The sequence below is a fragment of the Grampus griseus genome, assembly GCF_964374135.1.
Source record: "Grampus griseus genome assembly, chromosome: X".
Classification (NCBI taxonomy): domain Eukaryota; kingdom Metazoa; phylum Chordata; class Mammalia; order Artiodactyla; family Delphinidae; genus Grampus; species Grampus griseus.
In genome coordinates, this window is record NC_138999.1 from 25,123,894 (window position 1) to 25,150,214 (window position 26,321).

General features: G+C 37.9%; 1 protein-coding gene across 1 annotated transcript in view; it reads left to right on the top strand.

Moving 5' to 3' along the window:
* The window catches only part of IL1RAPL1 (interleukin 1 receptor accessory protein like 1), a gene marked incomplete at both ends in the record, with an annotated part of 1,136,662 nt that overhangs the window by 373,567 nt on the left and 736,774 nt on the right, over nt 1–26,321 (top strand). The gene's annotated exons all lie outside the window — the stretch shown is intronic.

Sequence of the window (26,321 nt, forward strand, 5' to 3'; positions counted from 1 at the left end):
GCCAGCAGGTGTAAGTGTTTAATATAGGGTTAGGGTGAATAAAATACATTTAAAATTAAACGTCAACCTCCCCACCTCACCTACGTTAGCAAGAGTAGAGTAAAATGAAATAGACCAAGAAATTAGCTTATTGGCAAATGCCCAAATGGATTATTAGATGTAATGGTACAAATTTACCTAAATATCACATTTGTCTCTGATCTTTTAAATTGAAATCTTCAACAAAGCCTGGTTTTTTGGCTACTTTTATATTCCTGTGGCTGTTTTATTTCTTTTTAATTTTTTTTACATGGATTCTATAGGCATTGCCTTAAGCTACAGTCATTGCCTCACTATAGAGGTTATTTTACTCTCATTTTGTGATGACGTGTTGTAATCAACAACAACAACAAGTCATTTGTAATGATAATATTATAGCAACTTTATTTATTTGCCTGACTTCTGTAAATTAGAGTTTCAGGACTTTCTTAAATACAATTAAAGCCAAAACCACATGTGAAAATGGAGACAGAAAAATTCATCAGAAAAAAATAATAAATCTTGGGCTTCCCTGGTGGCGCAGTGGTTGAGAGTCCGCCTGCCGATGCAGGGGACACGGGTTCGTGCCCCGGTCCGGGAAGATCCCACATGCCGCGGATCGCCTGGGCCCGTGCAGCCATGGCCGCTGAGCCTGCGCGTCCGGAGCCTGTGCTCCGCAACGGGAGAGGCCACAACAGTGAGAGGCCCGCGTACCGCAAAAAAAAAAAAAATAAAAATAATAATAATAATAAATCTTGAATGACTCTCTCTTGAAAGAATAGATGGTCATTTAGTTAAAAAAGCAATTTCAAACTACCTGGTAGGATTAATTATTCATACCATGGTTTCTAAAAGAGTATTCATTGTTGCCTCCCTTAAGTTCAATGAAAATAATTACCAAATTTTTGTTATCTAGAAACTGAGTAAATAAACTGGATCATTAACTTGAAAACATTATCGGGGTCCCAAAGTTTCACTAATGGAATTTTACATATTTAAATGAAGCAATAAACGGGAAGAAAATATGTTATAAAACAGTTCTATTTAATATCTACATGTGGTCCATGGCAAAATCGAATGTCACTTTGAAACTTTGTTCCTATAATTATACTGGTTAAACTATAAAAGAAACAATGTAAGTTACTCTTGGAGTCCTTCTTATGCTCTATAGGTTGCAATTTAAACCATGTAACCGGAAGCAACTATCTTACTATAAAATAGAAATTCTATAAGGAATGTGCTAAATTTATACCCTAACATTAGAACAAATTTCTGCACAGATTACGTACAATTCAATAAAGTACTGGATAATACTGATTCCTACATGGAAATAAAGCATTTTATCAATACACTGTGGATATTCATATTTTTATGTTATCAACAGTGACCTTTTTCCTTTTTCAAGTCAACTTGCTGCAGAATCCCTCTTTTCTAAAATATTTCTAAAGTCCAATTCACATAGAAATCACCTCTCCTAGTGATATATGCCTATCTGAAAATAGCCAATATTTCTTGGTGTTTTCTCATGCAGTGCTGTACAGGACCTTCCTTATCTGACAAGAAAAATCTAGACATCACCTATGCATCTTATTATTCATCAGAAAGACATGGAGTAAATATGTTTTCTAGGCTTGCTATGGGAATTTGACAAAGACGAGATATGAAGTTGAAGGCTGGTATTGAGCTGACTTGCAACTGTACTTTTTCTTTTTCAGTTTAGAAGTTCAATATAACTGTATGATTTTGGATTATACAAATATTCCCAGTGTTGCTTGATGAATTACTTGGATGTGTTCTTTAGTAGAAAACATGGGAAATATAATTAGTGAATATGAAATGTGTATGTAGAAGTGATTGGTACACAATGTTTATAGCAATTTAAGAAAACAAATTGAAAAGTCACTATAAGTTATGAAGAAGAAATGCATAACATTCCAACACCTTGATAAAATTTCTTTAAAGTCAATATGACCATATAATTACTTTTGGTATTAGAAATATATATTTTAATTTTATTTGAACTCAGAATAACTTCAGGAAAATGCTATTATTAAAAAGAATCCTTTCTTCCATCCATTGTACTAGATGCTTAAAGGACACAAAAATATGGGTGATTATTAAGTCATTGGTGAGAAATTATATTTAATAAAGTATGACTATGATTTGAATTTTCTGTGGATCAGGGTTTATTTACTCTTCCTTAATGTTGTATCCATTATATTGAAGTCATAGTGTAAAACTGAAAGAGCATGGGCCCTAGAATTAAAATGAAGGTCTTTGTGGATGACCTGAGCTACTCTGGCTCTTAATTTTTTTCACATGTTGGTGTTAGACTTCCTCCTCTCCCAGCAAGTGGTAGGAATTGTCTCATGATTGTCATAAAGTCAAAAAATATAAATCATGTACCCACAATATCTAGAGAATTCAAAATTCTAAGTTAAAATTAATTCAGTTGCCTTTATGTGAGTATGATTAAAAGTAAAAAAAGAAACATTTCATAAGGCAAATGACATTTTTGAAAACAGGGTAAAGATGAAGCCTAAAGCTTTAAGTGAGCACTATCAATAATTATGAAATGCATAGAGGTGAAGTTAGTGAAAATTTGGGAAGTAAAGTGTTCAATCAGTAATTTATTAGGCATGCAAAATTAAGACTGTAGACATAGAAAAATAATTACCTGAGAGCAAACTAAATATCATGTCTATGTTTCTAAATGTCAGTACAAATGGCACATAGAGGGAGAGGAAAAAAACCTTTATTTTGCTTTCAGCATAGCACCGCATGCTTTTGAATGTTGATTGTGTGTGTTTTTTTCTGGGTAAAATAGGGTCTTCCTAACTAAGAGAATATGAATTTGTGTTCAAACAGTGCTTTTCAAATAGTGCAAGTTGTTTTAAGTTCCTTACCAAATTCTAAATAATGATTCATTTTGCCAATAATAACCTCAAGATGTGTTTAATAACTCACGTTTTTTTAACCATTCAAGTAGTTTGACTAAATTCAGTTTAATAGCACACATGTGGTTCCTTTTAGCATCAAGAAAATTACTACGTTTTTCTTTTCAAAAGGTTGTTATCTGTATGACTGAAGTTTTTCAACTTTAAAGTCTCTTTAATACTATATAGGTATAGCTAAAGTCTAGTTACACAATTTGTTCATAAAGGGAATTGTGTGATCTTAAACTATATCCATGGTTTTCAGCTCAATACTTAAAGCAATGGTTCTCAAAGTGTGGTTCCTGGACCAGAAACAATAGAATTATCTCTGAACTTGTTGGAGATGTAAATTCTTTCTCTCCTGTAGGTGGTTAAAATACCTGCTAAAAATATATCCAGTTCATATCTGGCACTTTAATGTCATAAAGTAATGTTGACAGCAGTGAAGCATAACTTGTGAGGTGAAACATCTTATTTGAGAACAGCAATGAGTCTTGTGTGATTGAACGGCAACAAGTCAAAAGAGTTGAGGAATCATGTTAAAAATGACTAGCTTCGAATTAGGAACCAAGATCGCTGAGTAGAAGGATGTGCTCTCACTCCCTCTTGCGAGAACACCAGAATCATAACTAGCTGCTGGACAGTCATCGACAGGAAGACACTGGAACTCACCAAAAAAGATACCCCACATCCAAAGATAAAGGAGAAGCCACAATGAGACGGTAGGAGGGGTGCAATCACAGTAAAATCAAATCCCATAACTGCTGGGTGGGTGACTCACAGACTGGAGAACACTTATACCTCAGAAGTCCACCCACTGTTGTGAAGGTTCTGAGTGCCACGTCAGGCTTCCCAACCTGGGGTTCTGGCAACGGGAGGAGGGATTCCTAGAGAATCAGACTTCGAAGCCTAGTGGGATTTGATTGCAGGACTTCGACAGGACTGGGGGAAACAGAGACTCCACACTTGGAGAGCACACACAAAGTAGTGTGCGCATCGGGACCCAGGGGAAGGAGCAGTGAAGCCAGGGGAGACTGAACCAGACCTACCTGCTAGTGTTGGAGGGTCTCCTGGAGAGTTGGGGGGTGGCTGTGGCTCACTGCAGGGACAAGGACAGTGGCAGCAGAAGTTCTGGGAAGTACTCCTTGGTGTGAGCCTAAATGCCCATCCACAGATGAATGGATAAAGAAGATGTGGTACATATATACCATGGAATATTACTCAGCCATAAAAAGGAACTAAGTTGGTTCATTTGTACAGACATGGATGGATCTAGAGACTGTCATACAGAGTGAAGTCAGTCAGAAAGAGAAATACGGATATCGTATATAAACGCATATATATGCAACCTAGAAAAATGGTAAAGATGAACCGGTGTGCAGGATAGAATTGATACACAGATGTGGAGAACCAACGTATGGCCACCAAGGGGGGAAAGTGCTGTGGGTGTGGTGGTTGTGTGATGAATTCGGAGATTGGGATTGACATGTATACACTGATGTGTATAAAATTGATGACTAATAACGACCTGCTGTATAAAAAAATAAAATAAAAGTCAAAAATTCAAAAAAAAAAGAATGGTGTCATTGGAAAATTATTGGGTAACTTTCTCTAAGAACTCATTTAAAGGATGGAGAATCAGGACCAAGTAGGGAGGCACTGAAAGAGGAACTGGTGGATTTGACATGAGAGCATTTATTTGGCCACAGACTGAAAAGGGAAATTGTTGTGTGTCCTTCAATGTCATATTCCTTGCAAAGAAAGGAGTTCTTGGGTTGGCTGGTAAACCCAACCATGGCAACTGGCTTGAGGTTGCTTTTATCTGAAAAGTGTGGTGGTTCTCAAATTCCAGTGTACTTAATAATCCCCTTAGTAATTATTTCAAATGCATATGCCTGAGCCACTTCCTCAGTGACTGTGACTTAAGAAGTCCAAGGACCACACTTAAAGAAGAAAAACAAAAGCTGTGCTAAAGAATTTTGGGTAGGCAGAGGGTTTTATTCAGATTTCCTATGCAAGTCAGTATTATGCATTGTGGTGAAATGCAACTACTTAAAAAATAAATAAGAAATATAAACAAATAAAAATATTCTCAAGAAAGCTCTTTATTCTAGGAATCGACACATTTGGGGAATTCCTTTTGTCACTTTCTAGTTTCACCCACTTAGTGAATGAAATAGAATCAGTACCTAAGGACTTTTTAAATTGTTAACAACAATGAACGAATAGCTCTCCCTCCTCGGTTTTCCAGTGTTCTGCTTTATAGAAGAAACAAAATTCCTACATTTAGGTCCACTAGCTATCCTAAGTGAAGTCTTTCTAGACTTATTTGTTTGATTTTTGATTGATCTGATTACACTTTCCTTATTATTGCTAATGGTGATTACAAGGCCACTCTCTTCTTGTAAATTTGCTCAAGCAGCCTGGAAGCTGAGGCTACTTCAATTATCATTTTTAAGCTATGAGAATATAAGGGTGGTGGAGAGGTATACTGCAAATTTGGAACTATAATGACATATACTCTGTTTACAAAATGGTTTTGGCGTGGCTGACAGGAACCAGTAACTTGTGATATGACTCAGAGCCAAGGGGGAAATATATATCAAGAGGAAAAGTGCAATATATAAAAAATTTTATTTTAAAATGCATGTGACTTTTAGATTAAATTGCCTTATTTATGAAGACATAGCTAAGTTATAGTACATAGCAAATGAAAGCTTCTGAACTATGGTAAGAAACAATCATCTTTACATGGGAAGTTGACAGAGGACGATTTTGTTTAGTGTTTTACTATCATTTAAAAGTCACAAAACTTCAGAAATAGATTTATAGTAAATGTGGCTTAATGGTATAGAATATTAGATGTTTTATTCGGGTAAAGTACAGGAAAAAAACCTCTGTTGAAAATGCATATGAGAGTTGATTTATTTAAATTGTGGTGAATTTACTAAATTCAGTAGATGAAGCTCTGTACTGAGTGTAAGAAGGCATGAAAAAATCCAGGAATCTCAGTTTATGTACCAAGTAAAGACCTCATATTCAAAATTAATACAGGTTGTCATATTGTATTTAAAATGTTCTAGGATAATTAATTTTTAAAGAAAAATGACGGTGATCTTTTTGTCATAGTGACAAGTCACTACTTATTTATGTTTTGAATTCAGGTTTGTTTGTTTTTTCACTGCCTTATTGCTAAGCACAATATGTCATGTAAAATATATATCCAAGTGCTTTGGAAAGCCTACAATGAGTTATAAGTGGGCTGAGCTTAATCAGTTTATTATTTCTTGAGCTTAGTAGCTACAAGTAAAAGCAAAATGCAATTCAATAATTAAAAATGCCACATATTGTCCCCTGGAGTTTCCCATGCAGAGGGAGAAATAGAAAAATGATAGTTGCTAGAATTTGGAAGCTACATGTGAGCAGCTTCTTTTAATAAGATTCTAGTGTATGTTCCATGTAGAAATGGGAACATTAATTTTTTTTCTTGAAATAGTATATCACCTCATATAATGCTTTTCTTTATCTTCACAGTTCTAAAACTTTAGACTGCATCAGAATTCCCTGGAAGGCTAGATAAACCCAATTTGCTGGGCCCCAGACCTGGAATTTCTGATTCTGTTAGGTCTGGAGTAGATAATTTGCTTTTCTAACCAGTCCCCAGGTGATGCTGCTGCTGCTGCTGCTGGTTCAGGGACCACACTTTGAAAACCACTGTCCTAGTCTTTTAATAAGCAAATGTGAAACCAAAAAAAAAAAAAAAAGGCAGCTTCAATGGGATGGATTCCTCGACTGTTATAAATGTATTTATTATGAATTATTACCTTTAATTTTTAGTGGAAAATCTTGAACTTTTATGGGAGTTATCGAAAGAGTAACTTTTGTTTCCTTTGATTATTTTTTCGTCTCTGGCAATTTAACTAGGTAAAGGATCCATGCTTAAACCTGACGATCGTATCTGGGCTTGCACAGGCACTACAGTTCTGTCTTTTCTATATGATGAATGGGCATTAGTTGGAAAAGCACACTTTCTGCTGCATTGTGATTTTCCCCCTCTATCAAAGTCATCAATCTTTTGGTCCGTGTATGCCTTCAGATTTCTGTCATTGACAAGCAGAAGGAGGGTGGACAGTGATTCAAATGATGTTGATGAAGTCCAGAAAGCATTCCATTTCAGGACTCCAAAATGATTCACCATTTTCTTCTTTGGGTTTGGGTATAATGGTCTCGATAGTTCCTGACTCGTCAGTCTTTTCAGCATCTTTACTCTCTTTACAATTAAATTGAAGGCTGGCACCAGAGAAACTGGGGCTCTGTCAAGTAATATGCATCTCCCCTTGCCTGAAAAGAGAGATGACTGTACAGTCAACGGAGCTGAATTCTGCTTCAGTGGAGAAGGAAAAAAAAAAAAAAAGAGGAGAAGCCAGTTCTGCTGATTGGAGAACGTTCCATGATACATGGCCCATTGCTGGCTATGGGGCTAGGAGAGCCTTTCTCTTTTTCTTCGGAAAGAACAAAGTTGTTTTGCCTTAAATTACTTGTTTTACTGACTCGTTATGAAGATTTATTGAATGATATGGTCATTTCAGTACCTTCAGAATTAAAACGGATATTCTTAACAAATGATGTTTCCTTGCTACACTGTACTTTTCCCACACACTCTAGTGCTGTCTCCAGTTGAATAGACCTTTTTTTTTAACTGCAAAATTTTCACCAAATGATTCTGTTCTTTTATGGAGCAGAAGTGCTTCATTTTTAATTTGTAATATATGTACTTTTCTTATAATACAGTAGCCAACTGTTTACACATATAAACACATTTGCACAAAATGCAACAGTTAAAATAAAAGTATTGCATTGTTTAACTGAATTAATATAGTTTAAGAAAAAACACCCTCTCCCTAAGAAGTCTGTTTTATATTTTTGCATGTTCTAGGATAGTGTAGTAGTTACAATAATGACCCCTCCAAGATGTCCAAATCCCCAGAACCTGAACTGTGTTACCCTACATGGCCAAAGGGAGTTTGCAGATGTGATTAAGTTAAGGATTTGAGTTGGAGAGGTTACCCTGGATTATCTGGGAGGGACTAATATAATCCCAAGGGTCCTTGTAAGAGGGATGCAGGAGAGTCTGAGACAGAGGCAGAGAAGGAACCCTATGTAAGTAAGGCTTTGGTAATCAGTGTTACTATTGAATGCGTGCAGAATTTGAATAGGATCTGTTGTGACTTTCCCCCTCTTCTTTAACAACTTCAAACCATGAATGGAATTCTCTTAATAGCTTTCAGTACCGGGTCTATTAGACTGAGTCAAAGGAGAATGATGTTTCTACCTCACTGCTGAGTAGAAGAGTGGTTCTCAAATTTTACTTTGCCCCAGAATCACATGGAACACTTGCTAAAACTAGAGAGTTTCTGTTGCAGTTAGGTCCAGGTGGGGTCCACAAATTTGCATTTCTAACACATTCCCAGATTGAGGCTGCTTCTGATCTGGGGACTATAGTTTGAGACTTAGTGGTCTGTGTAATCAACTCATGAGTACTAGTGGTCTAGAACAGCGTTTCATCTTTGAAGCTGATATAAAAAAATGTCTCTTTTGGGCTTTGATCAAGTTAACAACAATAAAACAATTCATATTCTCTCTCTCTCTCTCTCTCTCTCTCTGTCTCTCTCAAAAGCCCTTTCTTAAAAGTCTCATTCAATAACACATGTTACAATGGGGGACTTCACATAGGACGATTGTTGTCAGTGCCATAAGAACTACTGTCTTCAAGAAAGGAAATAAAATGAGCAACAAAGGGTAATGTTTTATATGAAGAACCTCTGATAATCTGCAGATATATCTAAGGTTTATTTTTAAATATTTTAATCTTTTTGCATCTCTTTGAGATAGGTAAGATTTAAATATTACTTATCCCTCTTTTTCAAGAAGAAGAGATTAAGTTATTTTTTTAAGGGAGCAGTGGGACCTCAATTAGGCTGTTTTTCCTTGTTTCTAAATCTTGTGCTCTACCAGTTGATCCACTTTACCCAAAACAAGCATATTTCCTTTCTTGTACTTTGCTATATTGCTTAGAATTTAAATGTTACAGTGGAGTCTTGGATTCCTGTATCTTTATATGTGTGTATGTAGGTGTGCAACACACATACTCAAGTGTATCTGTGTATGTATCAAATTGTATGAAGCAAAATAAGGGAGGCTTAATTCATGGTAAATGTATCCATGTTTTCATTGTGTTTCCTTCTTTGGGCAAATATTATTACTAAAAAACAAAAAACACCCAAACCTTCCATATTATAATTTCACTGTGCAAGCTATTTAAATTCTGTAGAACAGTTTACATGGTGATTAAGTACATGAGCTCTGGAAACATCTGCTTTCAGAGCCTGGCTTTGTCACTTGCTAACATGTGAACTGAAGGAGGTTAATTAAGATATTTTAGTCTCAATTTCCTCACCTGTAGTGAAAACAATACTAGTCCCATCCTAGGGTTCTGATGAAGATTAAATGACATAATACTTGTGAGGCTCTTAGCACATTTTGTTTTCGTAACAATTACTCATTACTATCTCAGCTATTTAATGCTATGTTCTCACTACTTGTATTTGTAAAATAACACCGTTGTGTCTTTATAGAGCTCCAAATGAATCTTTTGAGTCTGAGAATATTTTGCTTCAGAATCTTAACGTCTTAATGTTTATATGTTAGGGAATATGTTTAGGTAATACTATTACTGTTGAACATAGATGTGGATGTTAAGCCCCTAACTTTTCATTTTGAAACGTACTTTCTCTACCTGTACTTTGAACATCTTGATCATTTCAGCTAAAGTTCATTGATGTGGCAGACTTCAGAAAGAATTAGGTAGAATAGTTTATTGACTCATTCAATCAAGAAATTATTATACAGTGCCTACTGTGTACCACATCCTCTTTTGGGGGGGATTCAGCAGTGAACCAAGCAGAGAAGAAAATTCTGCCCCTGCAACATTAATATTCTAGTGGATTGATTGCTTTCAAAAGTGTATAAAATAAATAATTGCAATTATATTTATATAACTAAGTCAACTTTATCCCTTTTTTCAGATTTTTGACAAAATGCTCCTTTTTTAATTCTCATAACATAAAGCAGGTGAAACTGAAGAAAAATTACATTCATTTTTACAATTTATCTAGGCTCTTTACCATTTTTAATAAGCTAGCTATAAGTGATTTTTGAAATCTAAAATCCCAAACACATTAAATGACAGATTTTGAGTTTTTAGTTGGTGCAATGGACATCAGCCACTTTTGTTTCCGTATCCATCGCCTTCCTTTAATAGAGCCCAGATCTTCCTCCTGGAATCCACCAGGGCCCCCACTTCTGATTTATTTGCATCAAGTCTGGCTAGATCCTGGGACTGGGCTTGGGCCACCTGACTTTGGCCTAAGCTACTCAATACAGTCATTCCCCAAGCCTCATTGATTAGTTTGGAGAGGACCATGTGCCTTAGATTGGCCAGTGAGGATCACTGTTTACCTCCCTGCTTTTGTTTGAGTGATAGGAGTTCCAGCTGGATTTGAAACTGAGGGGCTGTGAAACTAGAGCTGCTGCTGTTTATATAATGTGAGAATGAAGTCACTCACGAAGGAAAGCAGAGCTCAGCCAAGCCCAGAGACAGAGAAACTGAATCTGGCACCTTGCTTTATGCCTCTGATTTAAGCTAGACCCACCCCTGTACTTTTCCATTATGTAACACCCAAAGCAGGAAATTTTGTGTTGGTTGATTTGCAGACAGGTGTATAGCACTGGTGATTGCATTCTAGAAGTGGCAGAGCTAAGGTGATGTGATTTTTCAAAAATGGTGGAAAAGTCTTTGTGAAATTGCAAAGAAAATGAAGCAGTATCTTTCTTTGAATTGTGCATAGTTGAATGACAAGAAAAATAAATATATATTAAACTTTGAAAAAATATTTTGCATGATCGTATTAAATGACATTAGGCTCTAGGTTCATGTAATTATAAACAGTTTTTTTTTTTCACTTTTGTAAGTGCCCAAGGGAGCATTCCAAAATCATGCAAGTTGTGGGACAATGCTTTGTCATTTGGGAATGGCCTACATATTACAAAATTTTAACATATATGCCCTGTGCTTGGCACAATAATGGTCCTCCAGAGATATCCATATCCTGATGCTCAGAACCTCTGAATATGTTACCATATGTGACAGAAGAGACTTTGCAGATATGATTGAATTAGGGATCTTGAGCTGGTGAAATTATCCTGGATTATCAGAGTGAGCCCAGTGCAATCACAAGGGTCCTTATAAGAGGGAGGCAGAAGGGTTAGAGTCAGAGGAGATGTGATGGAAGGAGAGGTCAGAATGATGCAGGGCCATGAGGCAGGGAATGTGGGCAGCCTGTAGAACATGGCAAAGACATAGAAATGGATTCTTCTGTAGAGCCTCCAGAAGGAAGGCAGGCCTTCCTACCTATTCAAGACTTCTGATCTCCAGGACAGTAAGATAATACATTTGTGCTCTTTTAAGCCACTAGGTTTATGGTTATTTTTTACAACAGCAGTAGGAGACTAATACATGTTTCAACCACTAAATGTCAGTATAGCCTTCCAGTCAACATGACAACACAAAAGAAATCACATATTTCTAAAGTGTGCACTGTGGAGATACACTGCTCTGGTCTTTGCCTTCTTGTAAATCCCTACTGCTGCTGCCTCAGGTCACCCTGATCAGCTCCCATCTGGGCTAATGTAGATTTCTAGCATTTCCCGCTTCTTCACATCTTCATACTTGTAATCCAGCCTCCCTACTCTGGATTAACAGTATATTTTCTCTCAAATCTAAATCTGATTCTGTTACTCCTTTGCCTAAGCATTCTCATGGCCTCCAAAATATCTATGGGATAAAGTTCAAGCATGATAATTTCTTTGACAAACTCTCCATGATCTGGTTCTTGATTATCTTTCCAGATATCCCCCTTATCACACTTTTAACCCTTCTCACATCCTGTAGCCCAATCTGTCATCCCCAGAACACGGGAGAGTATTTTCTAGTCTCTGTCTCTTTGCTTATTAAGCTTTTCCTACTGTCTGAAATGCCTTGCTCCCTTCTCCTCAACCCCATTCCCTTAAAAAAAAAATATTTTCTCCCCCTGTTTTCAAGACTCAGATTGTTTTCAAGATTTTAGCTCAATGAAACTTTGTTATTCCTCCAGTTAGAACTGATCATGTTTTTTAGGAGCCCATTTCAGCCTGTATATACTTCTGTTATAAAATATACACCATCACCCTGACTTGTTTGCACTTCTTGTTCCTATTTCTAGACCATGAGTGCCTAAGCAGCAGGAATGGTATTTTACTAGTCTTTGTGTTCCAAGCAACTAATAAATTATCTCAGAGGATAGTAGTGCCTAATAAAGATTTGATGAATGAATTAAATTAATCACTGCTCATCTGAGCCCATATGATGACATTTGATTGAGAACTGATATTTAAATTATTATCAAGTTAAGGTTTCTTTTCTTCAAAGCACCACCTAACATACCCTTGTAGAATCAAATTGAGCCATTTAAGTTATGTCGTCTTCATAGGGACAGTGAACCTATTCTTTAACAAGTTTCTTGATGAGTACTTTGTGAAAATGCAAAAAAAATAATATTCTCGTGTCAAAATGGATTATATAGATCACCTTCTATTACTCCACTGGACTTAACACAGAAGAAAATTTCGTTAGTCTATATAAGATGTATTATGGTGTTCCCAAAGCCATGATAATTTTTATTATCCCATAAAGGTCTAATAAAGTATTCATGGGGTTAATTGTACACTGTTGGAAACCTGTCATCTTTACCACGTTTAATGATACTTTTTAAATCATCATGCATAATTTGTGAATTAAAAAATGTATTTTTAGGTGTCAAAGCAATAAGAAAACATTTATGTCAAGTGAGTAACTGTAAACCTTTACATTTGTCATTCATACAATTACAGAATATTTAATGGACTGGAAACATTCTTTAGAGCTCTCTTCATAAATAGGCGTGGTGGTAAATTTCTAATGGTGTCTGTATTCTTTTTTTTTAAGATCTGTTATTTATTTTATTTTATATTTTTATTTTTTTAACATCTTTATTGGAGTATAATTGCTTTACAATGGTGTGTTAGTTTCTGCTGTACAACAAGGTGAATCAGCTATATGTATACATATATCCCCATATCCCCTCCCTCTTGCGTCTCCCTCCCACCCTCCCTATCCCACCCCTCTAGGTGGTCACAAAGCACCGAGCTGATCTCCCTGTGCTATGCAGCTGCTTCCCACTAGCTAGCTATTTTACATTTGGTAGTGTATATATGTCAATGCCACTCTCTCACTTTGTCACAGCTTACCCTTCCCTCTCCCCATATCCTCAAGTCCATTCTCTAGTAGGTCTGTGTCTTTATTCCTGTCTTACCCCTAGGTTCTTCATGACATTTTTTTTCTTAAATTCCATATATATGTGTTAGCATACGGTATTTGTCTTTCTCTTTCTGACTTACTTCACTCTGTATGACAGACTCTAGGTCCATCCACCTCACTACAAATAACGCAATTTTGTTTCTTTTTATGGCTGAGTAATATTCCATTGTGTATATGTGACACATCTTCTTTATCCATTCATCTGTCGATGGACACTTAGGTTGCTTCCATGTCCTGGCTATTGAAAATAGTGCAGCAATAAACACTGCGGTACATGACTCTTTTTGAATTATGGTTTTCTCAGGGTATATGCCCAGTCTTGGGCTTGCTGGGTCATAAGGTAGTTCTAATTTTAATTTTTTAAGGAACCTCCATACTGTTCTCCATAGTGGCTGTATCAATTTACATTCCCACCAACAGTGCAAGAGGGTTCCCTTTTCTCCACACCCTCTCCAGCATTTACTGTTTGTACATTTTTTGATGATGGCCATTCTCACCGGTATGAGGTAATACCTCATTGTAGTTTTGATTTTCATTTCTCTAATCATTAGTGATGTTGAGCATTCTTTCATGTGTTTGTTGGCAGTCTGTATATCTTCTTTGGAGAAATGTCTTTTTAGGTCTTCTGCCCATTTTTGGATTGGGTTGCTTGATTTTTTTTGATATTGAGCTGCATGAGCTGCTTGTATATTTGGGAGATTAATCCTTTGTCACTTGCTTCATTTGTAAATATTTTCTCCATTCTGAGGGTTGTCTTTTCGTCCTCTTTATAGTCCCCTTTGCTGTGCAAAAGCTTTTAAGTTTCATTAGGTCCCATTTGTTTATTTTTGTTTTTATTTCCATTTCTCTAGAAGGTGGGTCAAAAAGGATATTGCTGTGATTTATGTCAAAGGGTGTTCTTCCTAAATTTTCCTCTAAGAGTTTTATAGTGTCTGGCTTTACATTTAGGTCTTTAATCCATTTTGAGTTTATTTTTGGGTATGGTGTTATGAAGTGTTCTAATTTCATTCTTTTACATGTAGCTGTCCAGTTTTCCCAGCACCACTTATTGAAGAGACTGTCTTTTCTCCATTTTATATTCTTGCCTCCTTATCAAAGATAAGGTGACCATACATGTGTGGGTTCATCTCTGTGCTTTCTATCCAGTTTCACTCATCTATATTTGTTTTTGAGCCAGCACCACACTGTCTTGATTACTGTACCTTTGTAGTATAGTCTGAAGTCAGGGAGCCTGATTCCTCCAGCTCTGGTTTTCTTTCTCAAGATTGCTTTGGCTATTTGGGGTCTTTGTGTTTCCATACAAATTGTGAAATTTTTTGTTCTAGTTCTGTGAAAAATGCCATTGGTAGTTTGATAGGGATTACATTGAATATGTAGATTGCTTGGGGTAGTAGAGTCATTTTCACAGTGTTGATTCTTCCAATCCAAATACATGGTATATCTCTCCATCTGTTTGTATCATCTTTAATTTCTTTCATCAGTGTCTTATAGTTTTCTGCATACAGGTCTTTCGTCTCCTTAGGTAGCTTTATTCCTAGGTATTTTATTCTTTTTGTTGCAGTGGTAAATGGGATTGTTTCCTTAATGTCTCTTTCAGATTTTTCATCATTAGTGTATAGGAATGCAACAGATTTCTGTGCATTAATTTTGTTTCTTGCTACTTTACTAAATTCATTGATTATCTCTAGTAGTTTTCTGGTAGCATCTTTGGGATTTGTATGTATAATAGTATCATGCCATCTGCAAACAGTGACAGTTTTACTTCTTCTTTTCCAATTTGGATTCCTTTTATTTCTTTTTCTTCTCTGATTGCTGTGGCTAAAACTTCCAAAGCTATGTTGAATAACAGTGATGAGAGTCGGCAAGCTTGTCTTGTTCTGGATCTTAGTGGAAATGGTTTCAGATTTTCACCGTTGAAATGATGTTGGCTGTGGGTTTGTCACATATGGACGTTATTATGTTGCGGTAATTTCCCTTTATGCCTACTTACTGGAGGGTTTTTATCACAAATGGGTGTTGAATTTTGTCGAAAGCTTTTTCTGCATCTATTGAGATGATCATATGGTTTTTATCCTTCAGTTTGTTAATATGGTTTATCACATTGATTAATTTGTGTATATTGAAGAGTCATTACATTCCTGGGATAAACCCCACTTGATCATGGTGTATGATCCCTTTAATGTGCTGTTAGATTCGGTTTGCTAGTATTTTGTTGAGGGTTTTTGCATCTATATTCATCAGTTATACTGGCCTGTAGTTTTCTTTTTTTATGACATCTTTGGTTTTGGTATCAGGGTGATGGTGGCCTCTAGAATGAGTTTGGAATTGTTCCTCCCTCTGCTATATTTTCGAAGAGTTTGAGAAGGATATGTGTTACCTCTTCTCTAAATGTTTGATAGAATTCGCCTGTGAAGCCATCTGGTCCTGGGCTTTTGTTTGTTGGAAGATTTTTAATCACAGTCTCAATTTCAGTGCTTGTGATTGGTCTGTTCATATTTTCTATTTCGTCCTGGTTCAGTCTTGGAAGGTTGAGCTTTTCTAAGATTTGTCCATTTCTTCCAGGTTGTCCATTTTATTGGCATAGAGTTGCTTGTAGTAATCTCTCATGTTCCTTCGTATTTCTGCAGTGTCAGTTGTTACTTCTCCCTTTTCATTTCTAATTCTATTGATTTGAGTCTTCCCCCTGTTTTTCTTGTTGAGTCTGTCTAATGCTGTATCAATTTTGTTTATCTTCTCAAAGAACCAGCTTTTAGTTTTATTGATCTCTGCTATGGTTTCCTTCCTTTCTTTTTCATTTATTTCTGATCTGATCTTTATGATTTCTTTCCTTCTGCTAACTCTGGGGATTTTTTGTTCTTCTTTCTCTAATTGTTTTGGGTGTAAGGTTAGGTTCCTTTGAGATTCTTCTTGCTTCTTGAGATAGGATTGTATTGCTATAAAATTCCCTCTTAGAACTGCTTTTGCTGCATCCCATAGGTTTTGGGTCATCGTGTTTTCATTGTCATTTGTTTCTAGGTATAATTTGATTTCCTCTTTGATTTGTTCAGTGATCTCATGGTTATTTAGTAGTGTGTTGCTTAGCCTCCATGCATTTGTATTTTTTACAGATTTTTTCCTGTAATTGATAGCTAGTCTCATAGCGTTGTGGTCTGAAAAGATACTTTATACGATTTCAGTATTCTTAAATTTACCAAGACTCGATTTGTGACCCAAGATATGAGCTATCCTGGAGAATGTTCCATGAGCACTTGAGAAGAAAGTGTATTCTGTTGTTTTTGCATGGAATGCCCTATAAATATCAGTTAAGTCCATCTTGTTTAATGTATCATTTAAAGCTTGTGTTTCCTTATTTATTTTCATTTTGGATGATCTGTCCTTTGGTGAAAGTGGAGTGTTAAAGTCCCCTAGTATGATTGTGTTACTGTCGATTTCCCCTTTTATGGCTGTTAGCATTTGCCTTATGTATTGAGGTGTTCCTATGTTGGGTGCTTAAATATTTACAATTGTTATATCTTCTTCTTGGATTGATCCCTTGATCATTATGTAGTGTCCTTCTTTGTCTCTTGTAATAGTCTTTATTTTAAAGTCTATTTTGTCTGATATGAGAATTGCTACTCCAGCTTTCTTTTGATTTCCATTTGCATGGAATATCTTTTTCCATCCCCTCACTTTCAATCTGTATGTGTCCCTAGGTCTGAAGTACATATGCTCTTGTAGACAGCATACATATGGGTCTTGTTTTTGTATCTTGTTTTGTATCTGTGTCTTTTGGTTGAAGCATTTAATCCATTTACATTTAAGGTAACTATTGATATGTATGTTCCTATTACCATTTTCTTAATTGTTTTGGGTTTGTTACTGTAGGTGTTTTCCTTCTCTCGTGTCCCCTGCCTAGAGAAGTTCCTTTAGCATTTGTTGTAAAGCTGGTTTGGTGGTGCTGAATTCTCTTAACTTTTGCTTGTCTCTAAAGGTTTTAATTTCTCCATAGAATCTGAATGAGATCCTTGCTGGGTAGAGTAATGTTGGTTGTTGGTTTTTCCCTTTCATCCCTTTAAATATGTCCTATCACTCCCTTTTGGTTTGCAGAGTTTCTGCTGAAAGATCAGCTGTTAACCTTATGGGGATTCCCTTGTATGTTATTCGTTGCTTTTCCCTTGCTGCTTTTAATATTTTTTTGTATTTAATTTTTGACAGTTTGATTAATATGTGTCTTGGCATGATTCTCCTTGGATTTATCCTGTATGGGACTCTCTGTGCTTCCTGGACTTGATTGACTATTTCCTTTCTCATGTCAGGGAAGTTTTCAACTATAATCTCTTCAAGTATTTTCTCAGACCCTGTTTCTCTTCTTCTTCTGGGACCCTTAAAATTTGAATGTTGGTGCCTTGAATGTTGTCCCAGAGGGCTCTGAGACTGTCCTCAATTCTTTTCATTCTTTTTTCTTTATTCTTCTCTGAAGTAGTTATTTCCACTGTTTTATCTTCCAGGTCACTTATCCGTTCTTCTGCCTGTTATTCTGCTATTGATTCCTTGTAGGGAATTTTTAATTTCATTTATTGTGTTGTTCATCATTGTTTGTTTGCTCTTTTGTTCTTCTAAGTCCTTGTTAAATGTTTCTTGTATTTTCTCCATTCTATTTCCAAGATTTAGGATCATCTTTACTATCATTATTCTGAATTCTTTTTCAGGTAGACTGCCTATTTCCTCTTCATTTGTATGGTCTGGTGGGTTTTACCTTGCTCCTTCGTCTGCTGTGTGTTTTTCTGTCTTCTCATTTTGCTTAACTTACTGTGTTTGGGGTCTCCTTTTGGCAGGCTGCAGGTTCCTAATTCCTGTTATTTTTGGTGTCTGCCCCCAGTGGCTAAGGTTGGTTGTGCCTGTGTTCTGGTGGATGAGGCTGGATCTTGTCTTTCTGGTGGGCTGGTCCACGTCTGGTGGTGTGTTTTTGGGGGTGTCTGTGGACTTACTATGATTTTCGGCAGCCTCTGTGCTAATGGATGGGGTTGTGTTCCTGTCTTGCTAGTTGTTTGGCATGGGGTGTCCAGCACTGTAGCTTGCTGGTTGTTGAGTAGAGCTGGGTCTTGGCATTGAGATGGAGATCTCTGGGAGATTTTCACTTTTTGATATTACGTGGAGCTGGGAGGCGTCTTGTGGACCAGTGTACTGAACTTGGCTCTCCCACCTCAGAGGCACAACCCTGACACCTGGGTGGAGCACCAAGACCCTGTCATCCACACGGCTCAGAATACAAGGGAGAAAAAAAGAAAGGATGAAGGAAAAAAATAAGATAGAATAAGATAAAAAAATAAGATAGAATAAAGTTATTGAAAAGATAATAATTATTAATTATAAAAATTATTAAAAATTAAAAAAAATTTAAGTAATAAAAAAAGAAAGAAAGAAGAGAGCAACCAAAACAACAAACAAATCCACCAATGATAACAAGTGCTAATATCTATACTTAAAAAAACCCAATAATACAAAAAATGGACACAGAACCCTAGGACAGATGGTAAAAGCAAAGCTATACAGACAAAATCACACAGAGAAGCATACACATTCACAAAAAGAGAAAATGGAGAAAATATATATATATCGTTGCTGCCAAAGTCCACCGCCTCAGTTTGGGATGATTTCCTTGTCTATTCAGGTATTCCACAGATGCAGCGTATATCAAGTTGATTGTGGAGATTTAATCTGCTGCTTCTGAAGCTGCTGGGAGATATTTCCCTTTCTCTTCTTTGTTCAGCACAGCTCCCGGGGTTCAGCTTTGGATTTAGCCGCGCCTCTGCGTGTAGGTCGCCTGAGGGCGTGTGTTTTTTGCTCAGACAGGGCGGGGTTAAAGGAGCCGCTGATTCGGGGGCTCTGGCTCACTCAGGCCGGGGGTGGGGTGGGGTGGGGTGGGGGGGGAGGGAGGGGCTGGGAGGGCGGGGCGAGCCTGCAGCGGAAGAGGCCCGTGTGACGTTGTACCAGCCTGAGGCGCGCCGTGTGATTTCCGGGTAAGTTGCCCCTGGATCACGGGACCCTGGCAGTGGCGGGCTGCACAGGCTCCCGGGAGGGGAGGTGTGGGGAGTGACCTGTGCTCGCACACAGGCTTCTTGGTGGCGACAGCAGCAGCCGCCTTAGCGTCTCATGCCCGTCTCTGGGGTCCGCGCTGATAGCCGCGGCTTGCGCCCATTTCTGGAACTACTTTAAGCGGCGCTCTGAATCCCCTCTCCTCACGCACAAGGAAACAAAGAGGGAAGAAAAAGTCTCTTGCCTCTTCAGCAGCTCCAGACTTTTTCCCGGGCTCCCTCCCAGCTAGCTGTGGCGCACTGACCCCTTCAGGCTGTGTTCACGCCGCCAACCCCAGTCCTCTCCCTGCCCTCTGACCGAAGCCGGAGCCTCAACTCCCAGCCCCGCTCGCCCCGGCGGGTGAGCACACGAGCCTCTCGGGCTGGTGAGTGCCTGTCAGCACCCATCCTCTGTGTGGGAATCTCTGAGCTTTGCCCTCCGCACCCCTGTTGCTGTGCTCTCCTCCGCGGCTCCGAAGCTCCCCCGCTCCGCCACCCGCAGTCTCCGCCCGCGAAGGGGCTTCTAGTGTGTGAAAACCTTTCCTCCTTCACGGCTCCCTCCCACTGGTGCAGGTACCGTCCCTATTTTTTGTCTCTGTTCTTTCTTTTTTCTTTTGCTCTACCCAGGTACGTGGGGGGTTTCTTGCCTTTGGGGAGGTCTGAGGTCTTCTGCCAGCGTTCAGTAGTTGGTGTTCTGTAGGAGTTGTTCCACGTGTAGATGTATTTCTGATGTATTTGTGGGGAGGAAGGTGATCTCCGCGTCTTACTCTTCCGCCATCTTAAAGGTCCTTCTTGTGTCTGTATTCTTATATTTTGACAAAAGAACTTAATGGCCTGGGCTCTTAACCTCACTTTATCTCCAACTTGCTGTATGACCTGAAGGGAAATTATTTACCTATGCTAAGCCTCCCTTTCTTTAACTCTAAAATGGGAATAATAATATTGGTAATCTCAAAGGGTTGTTGTGAATATCAAATGAAAATGCAGGTAAAGCGCATAGCATAATGCCTGGCTCAAAGTAAATTCTCTATAAAGATTAGTGTAAGTATCATTATTAGTTCTGGCTCCCTATTGCTTTATTATTTATAAGGTAATGCTCTTCACTTAGGACACAGTCTATGAATACTGCTGACTCCTTGCTACTGTAAGTCATAAAACATAATTAAACTGTAAACCTTCTTCTCAGTGTGATTTACAATGTAACAGAGGGAGATATTACACATCTACAGCTAATTACAAGGAAGAATATTATTAATTGCTTGAGAATGTAAAATGGGTGTATAAAGAAAGGGGAAATGATATTCACCAGCTGGGCTCAGTTATCAAGGTGATGGTGGTGGCAAGAAAAGGCTCTATTTAAGTATTTAAGAATGGGTCTAATTTTACTAAGGTGTTAAAGAGGTATTCCAGGCGAGGAGCAGGAAATGACTAAGAAAATGGAGAGTGGGAGTACTTAAATGAAATAAATAGCTATAGTTTTAGTCCAAAGTGTCACCCTACTGTTAGTTTTAGCATTTTTGCCACCCTCATCTCTTAAAAAACTCACTGTTAATAGACTTTTTCTTAGCAGACTGCAGTAAACTTTTAAAATGTATTTTCAGGTTTCCATGTGGAAATGTTTGTTTTCATTCACAAAATATTATGACACATACAAAATATAATGCTATAAAAATGAATGATTAGCATATCTGTTGTTTAAAAAGCTAGGTACATGCAGCAGAGTTGAAAGCACATAACAAAGATACTGGAATGAAAAATGAAGTAATTGGCTTTATATAGCTTCTTTATGACCAAGTTGGACAGAATGCCTGCCCAATATGATTGGTTTTGCAGAAATGAAATATTAGCATGTCAGAAAATGGGTTGACACCATGAGGACAATCCTTTAGTCCAGTCTGTGACAAAGGCTAGGAACTCTACCATGGTGAAAATATTAAGGAGTCATCTTAGGTTGGGAAACTATGGACCAAAAAAAAAGACACCTTCTTGTAGAAGTGGCCCAACAAAAAAGGAAAAAAGAAAGAATATAAGGAAGAGAAGGAGGAGGAAAGACAGTGGTATTTGTCATCCCCTTCCCTGTTCCCATTTTTGTTGCATTATGTTACCATGGTAACCTGAAAAAGAAAATTCATCTCCAAACTGACATATACTAATAAGGTATAATATCATATATTTAATATATGTTTGTATTATGACTAATAACAGTAATAATAGTTATCGATTGATGAGTGTATGACAGATACTGTATTAGATATTTGTATACATGGTGTACACTGCTGTGTAGATTTTTAAAAAATATCCATTCCATAGGTAACGAAGTTGAGACAACAAATAAACAACAGAATCAGAATTTGAGTCTTACTCTGTATGGCAAGAAAACATTCAGCCATTTCACTATTCTACACTGTGGGGTCTAACATGGTGCTTGGCTTATATATTGAAGAGTGAATGAATATTCTATGAAAACATTTACTGATCTTTGCAACCTTCTCCTAAGCATTGTGACAGAGTCTGACCAGGCTGAGATTTGATCCTGTTTGCAAGCTAACAAATGGCAAATAGGCTTGCCATTTGTTTCTGGTTACTGACAGAAGATACAGGCTCCGGGGTCAGAGACTAAGGGCCTTTTTACTCATGGCAATAGCAGTTCTCCAAACCGCAGTTCCCTCAGTGTGGTATGAAGAAGGCCAGATGATACCTGTTTGCACAGTGAGTTCCATTACAGGAGGGGAACCCTGTATTGAGGGGAACCCTGTATTAATGGAAACCAAATATTTTATGCTGAACAATAAGCATGCCTGCCCATTGTTCTGGAGGGAGACACTTTTTTATCTTCTAAGGATGTTGCCTGTACAGACATCTTTAAAAAGATAGTCTGAGAAAAAGTACCTCTGCTCACAAGATTTACAGAAATGTGAGAGACCTGTGGAGAATGTCTCCCAGCACCTTTCATTTGCATAAATGCATTCTTAGGAACAGGGCCTCAACCCATCCCATCTTCTCCCCTAATTCCCTATCCTCATACTTTTTGGCTTAGATTCCAGTTTGCTTCCTTATGGGAAACTCTAGCTGCAATACAGGCATACTGACATTCACCAGCCTGAAACTGAAAGGAAACCCTGTACCTACTGTGCAAAGGGAATGTGGCCATTTCTGAAAAGGTGGTCTAACCTGCCCTCTAGAGTGTAGTGCTAAATCAAACCAATTATGTGAGTTCCCATACACATTCCTCTCTTTGTAAATGGGAAGTAAGTGCAAAATAACGGATGGGTCGTCCAGCTCCTGTGGAAATTAGAGCAGCTTTCCCAGGAGCCTGCAGTGCTTACAGCCTCCATGCATGTGATTGGAATCATTCTCCTTCAGTAGAATTACCTCTGTTTCTTTACAGTAAACTTCCATTCCCTTAAGCAGTCTCTTAAAGTGTCCTCCTTTGTGACTCTGAGGAATGTGACTGACAGGATAGCACTGTATTTATCTTCCTAATTTTAAAAGCATTTAATTACTAATAATTACTGCCAATGTGATTTTTTTCCCCTAGTGCACATTAAAAACTTTGAATCCCATTTTCTGTAATCATTTAAATCAATCTGTTAGGACAGAGTAATTAATTATCTATAATTTCTGAAAATAGAAATGCTGAAATTATTGAAACAGAAATCTAGTGGAGAATAAAACTGAAATGAATAGGATTGTGTGAGAAAGAGGGGTGCAGCAAAATGTAAATTTCCTTAAAAGTTGAAAGAGCTGTTTAGTACTATAATTGAGTTGAAAAATACACTAGTTGAATCAGTATTTCACATCGTTTCCTAAAGCACTTTTTTTTGTCCTGAAACTTAAGAATATTTCTTGTGAAGTATTATTACTCATAATGGGTTTAATATACAACTGTGAACCACCAGAAGGGAGCAATTGAGAAACTGTGGGGTTTTTTTCCACTTCCGTTCCTTTCAGGATTAATTGAGTTTAGATAGCCTGTGTTTTTAACTTGTGAAACCAGTCCACCCTCTTTTGAATTTCTTTACAAAACTTCTTCTTTGACATGATGACAAAGCAAAATAGGCCATGTGTATATGCATTTTCCAGTGCAGTCATGTAAAGGGCGTGGGTTTTGGACTCAACCACACTTAAATTTGATAAGCTCTGCCTATATTAACTATATGATATATATTTGTGTTTGCCTTTATTGAAGAAGGTTAAACGTATTTGGCTTCCTTGTTTATTTATATAACTAATTCTGTACATTAACTGTTAAGGTAATGATTTAATAGTTGTAAGGATTAAATAAACAAGCACTGTTTATATAATGCGATCATAAATCAACCTTACTTCCTAGTTTTGTTTTAAGAGTATGGAGCTCTTGTTCCTCAGGGTCTCCATGAAATGTAATATATATCTTGTGACCCTTTGGATCACCTTCAGAAGGTAAAAGGCCTTCCTCTCAGTAATTAATGTGTCCAATAATAATCTAAAACTCTAAATTTATTTTAAAGTAGTGGCTTTCTTCTCCATATCTCCTCTATCTCCTAGTGTGTCCCAGTGGCAAGCTGGAAGTTGTGGTTTGTTTTCTTCTTTCTTTCTCTGCCATGCACTTGTATATATATTTTCAACATCTTGCTAACTTGGTTTTGGATCCTCATGATTAGAGAGTTCAGGGAGGGAAAAGAGGAAAGGGGAGCAGTAGATGTTTACATCACTGGTATTGTGGTGATGGTCCACAGACTCCTTCAGAGATGGCACTTACCTGCCCCTTAGTGAAAACTTTCACCTGTGGTTTACATCACTGGGCAAAATAGCTCCATTTTAGCTTATTCCAGTCTCCTCCCCCAGCCTCAAGGCATTCAGTGGGTCTTCTCAAGTCTTCCTGCTGAGGTCTGTAGCCTTCCCAGATATTCCTCTTGGTCAGCACCTAAGATGAACCTACACCACATCTTTATCACACACAGCCCACCTCTTTTCCATTCGTGTTCCAATAAAATTTGGGATCGGTGCAGTGCAGCAGTCAACTATCTTTAACTTGGCTATGTATGTCCCCAGCTGGCCAGTCTACTCAGTTGTCAATCAGACAACAGTATTCTTTTTTTTTGGGTCCACAAACTGTAGGGTGAAGGTTTTCTGTTGATTCAGGGTGAAGAGGAAAACATTTTCAGCCCCTCAACAGTGGCATGACTCCAAGGCATACAGACAGTTGGTTCCAAAAGCTTTCTTCAGCTTTTTATGTGTTCACTCCCTCACATGTGTGAGTAGTTAAGAGACATAGCAGTTGGAATATGTTTTGTTCTTCAACTGAAACTTAAAATTTAAATCTTATTATAGATTTTTAGCCGGCCCTAGGGTGCCAGCTTGCCACGTGAGGGGGTAGGGAGTGCGGAGTGGGCGGGGCCGGAGTTGCCATCTTGGACTCGGCTCCACTCGATCTGGTGACCGGCGACGCTGGGCTGGGCTCAGCGCAGGGGGTCGGGCAGCACAAAGAAGTTAAGTATTTGACCAAGTTCACACGAAGATTTGAACCCAGGTAGTCTTACTTCAGAGCCTGTGTTCTTATCCGTGCCCATTGCCAGCGTCATGGTCCTTTGTACCGAGAGAGTCATGCTTTATCCCTAGAACTCCTCCACTGGCAGTTTTGTACAGGTTGGAGGAAGTGATGAGCTCAGACAGCAGTCAGGCCCAAGAAGGAGGATATTACTCAGTGTCCATTCAGTTGCTGTGCCTGTTACAGCTTAGTCTGTGGCTTGCCTGTTTACTCTCTTGATGAGCGGTTTAAGCCGTGTGGCTGACAGGGTCTTGGTGCTCTGGCCAGGTGTCAAGCCTGAGCCGCTGAGGTGGGAAAGCCGAGTTCAGGACATTGGTCCACCAGAGACCTCCCAGCCCCACGTAATATCAAACAGTGAAAGATCAGAAAGAGAAATTAAGGAAACAATCCCGTTCACTATTACAACAAAAAGAATAAAATACCTAGGAATAAACCTACCTAAGGAGACAAAAGACCTGTATGCAGAAAACTATAAGACACTGATGAAAGAAATTAAAGATGATACCAACAGATGGAGAGATATACCATATTCTTGGATTGGAAGGATCAATATTGTGAAAATGACTATACTAACTACCCAAAACAATCTACAGATTCAATGTAATCCCTATCAAATTATCAATGGCATTTTTTATGGAACTAGAACAAATCATCTTAAAATTTGTAGGGAGACACAAAAGACCCCGAATAGTCAAAGCAGTCTTGAGGGAGAAAAACGGAACTGGAGGAATCAGACTCCCTGACTTGAGACTATACCCACTGTAATTACTCTGGCATGAAGGAAGGCTAGGAGAAGCTGAAACTGGAAACAGAGATTGATAAAGAAGTCCTTAAATATTGCGGGTCAAGAATGCAGAAGATGAATTAAATTCAACAAAGAAGTTGGAGGCAGATTCAACGTACTCAGTAACGAGTTGGATGTAACAAATGAGAGAGAAAGAGAGGAGTTTAGAATAATGTATAGGATATTAGAATAGTTTACTAGTTGGGTTATGGTGCCATTGGTTAATGGAAGTAGGAGAATTAGGATAATAATGGGGAATAAAAGAGAAGGAACAGATAACATATTCACTTTGGGACATACTGAGTTTAAGGTGCCTGCAGTACCTCCAGGTAGAGAAGTTCAGTAGGAAGTTGAATGTAGGAATTTGGAGTTTAGGAGTTAAATGTCAATTGTAGTTGTAGATTTGGGAATGATCAAGATGTATTACTTGGTTGAAACTTAAACATACAGAACACATAATATGATAAAAAGGGTTGAGGGCAGAAGCCCAGGGCCAGTAAATCCTGGGGGTCTGTAAAATATAACAGAGTTCCAAGTAAGTGAAGTC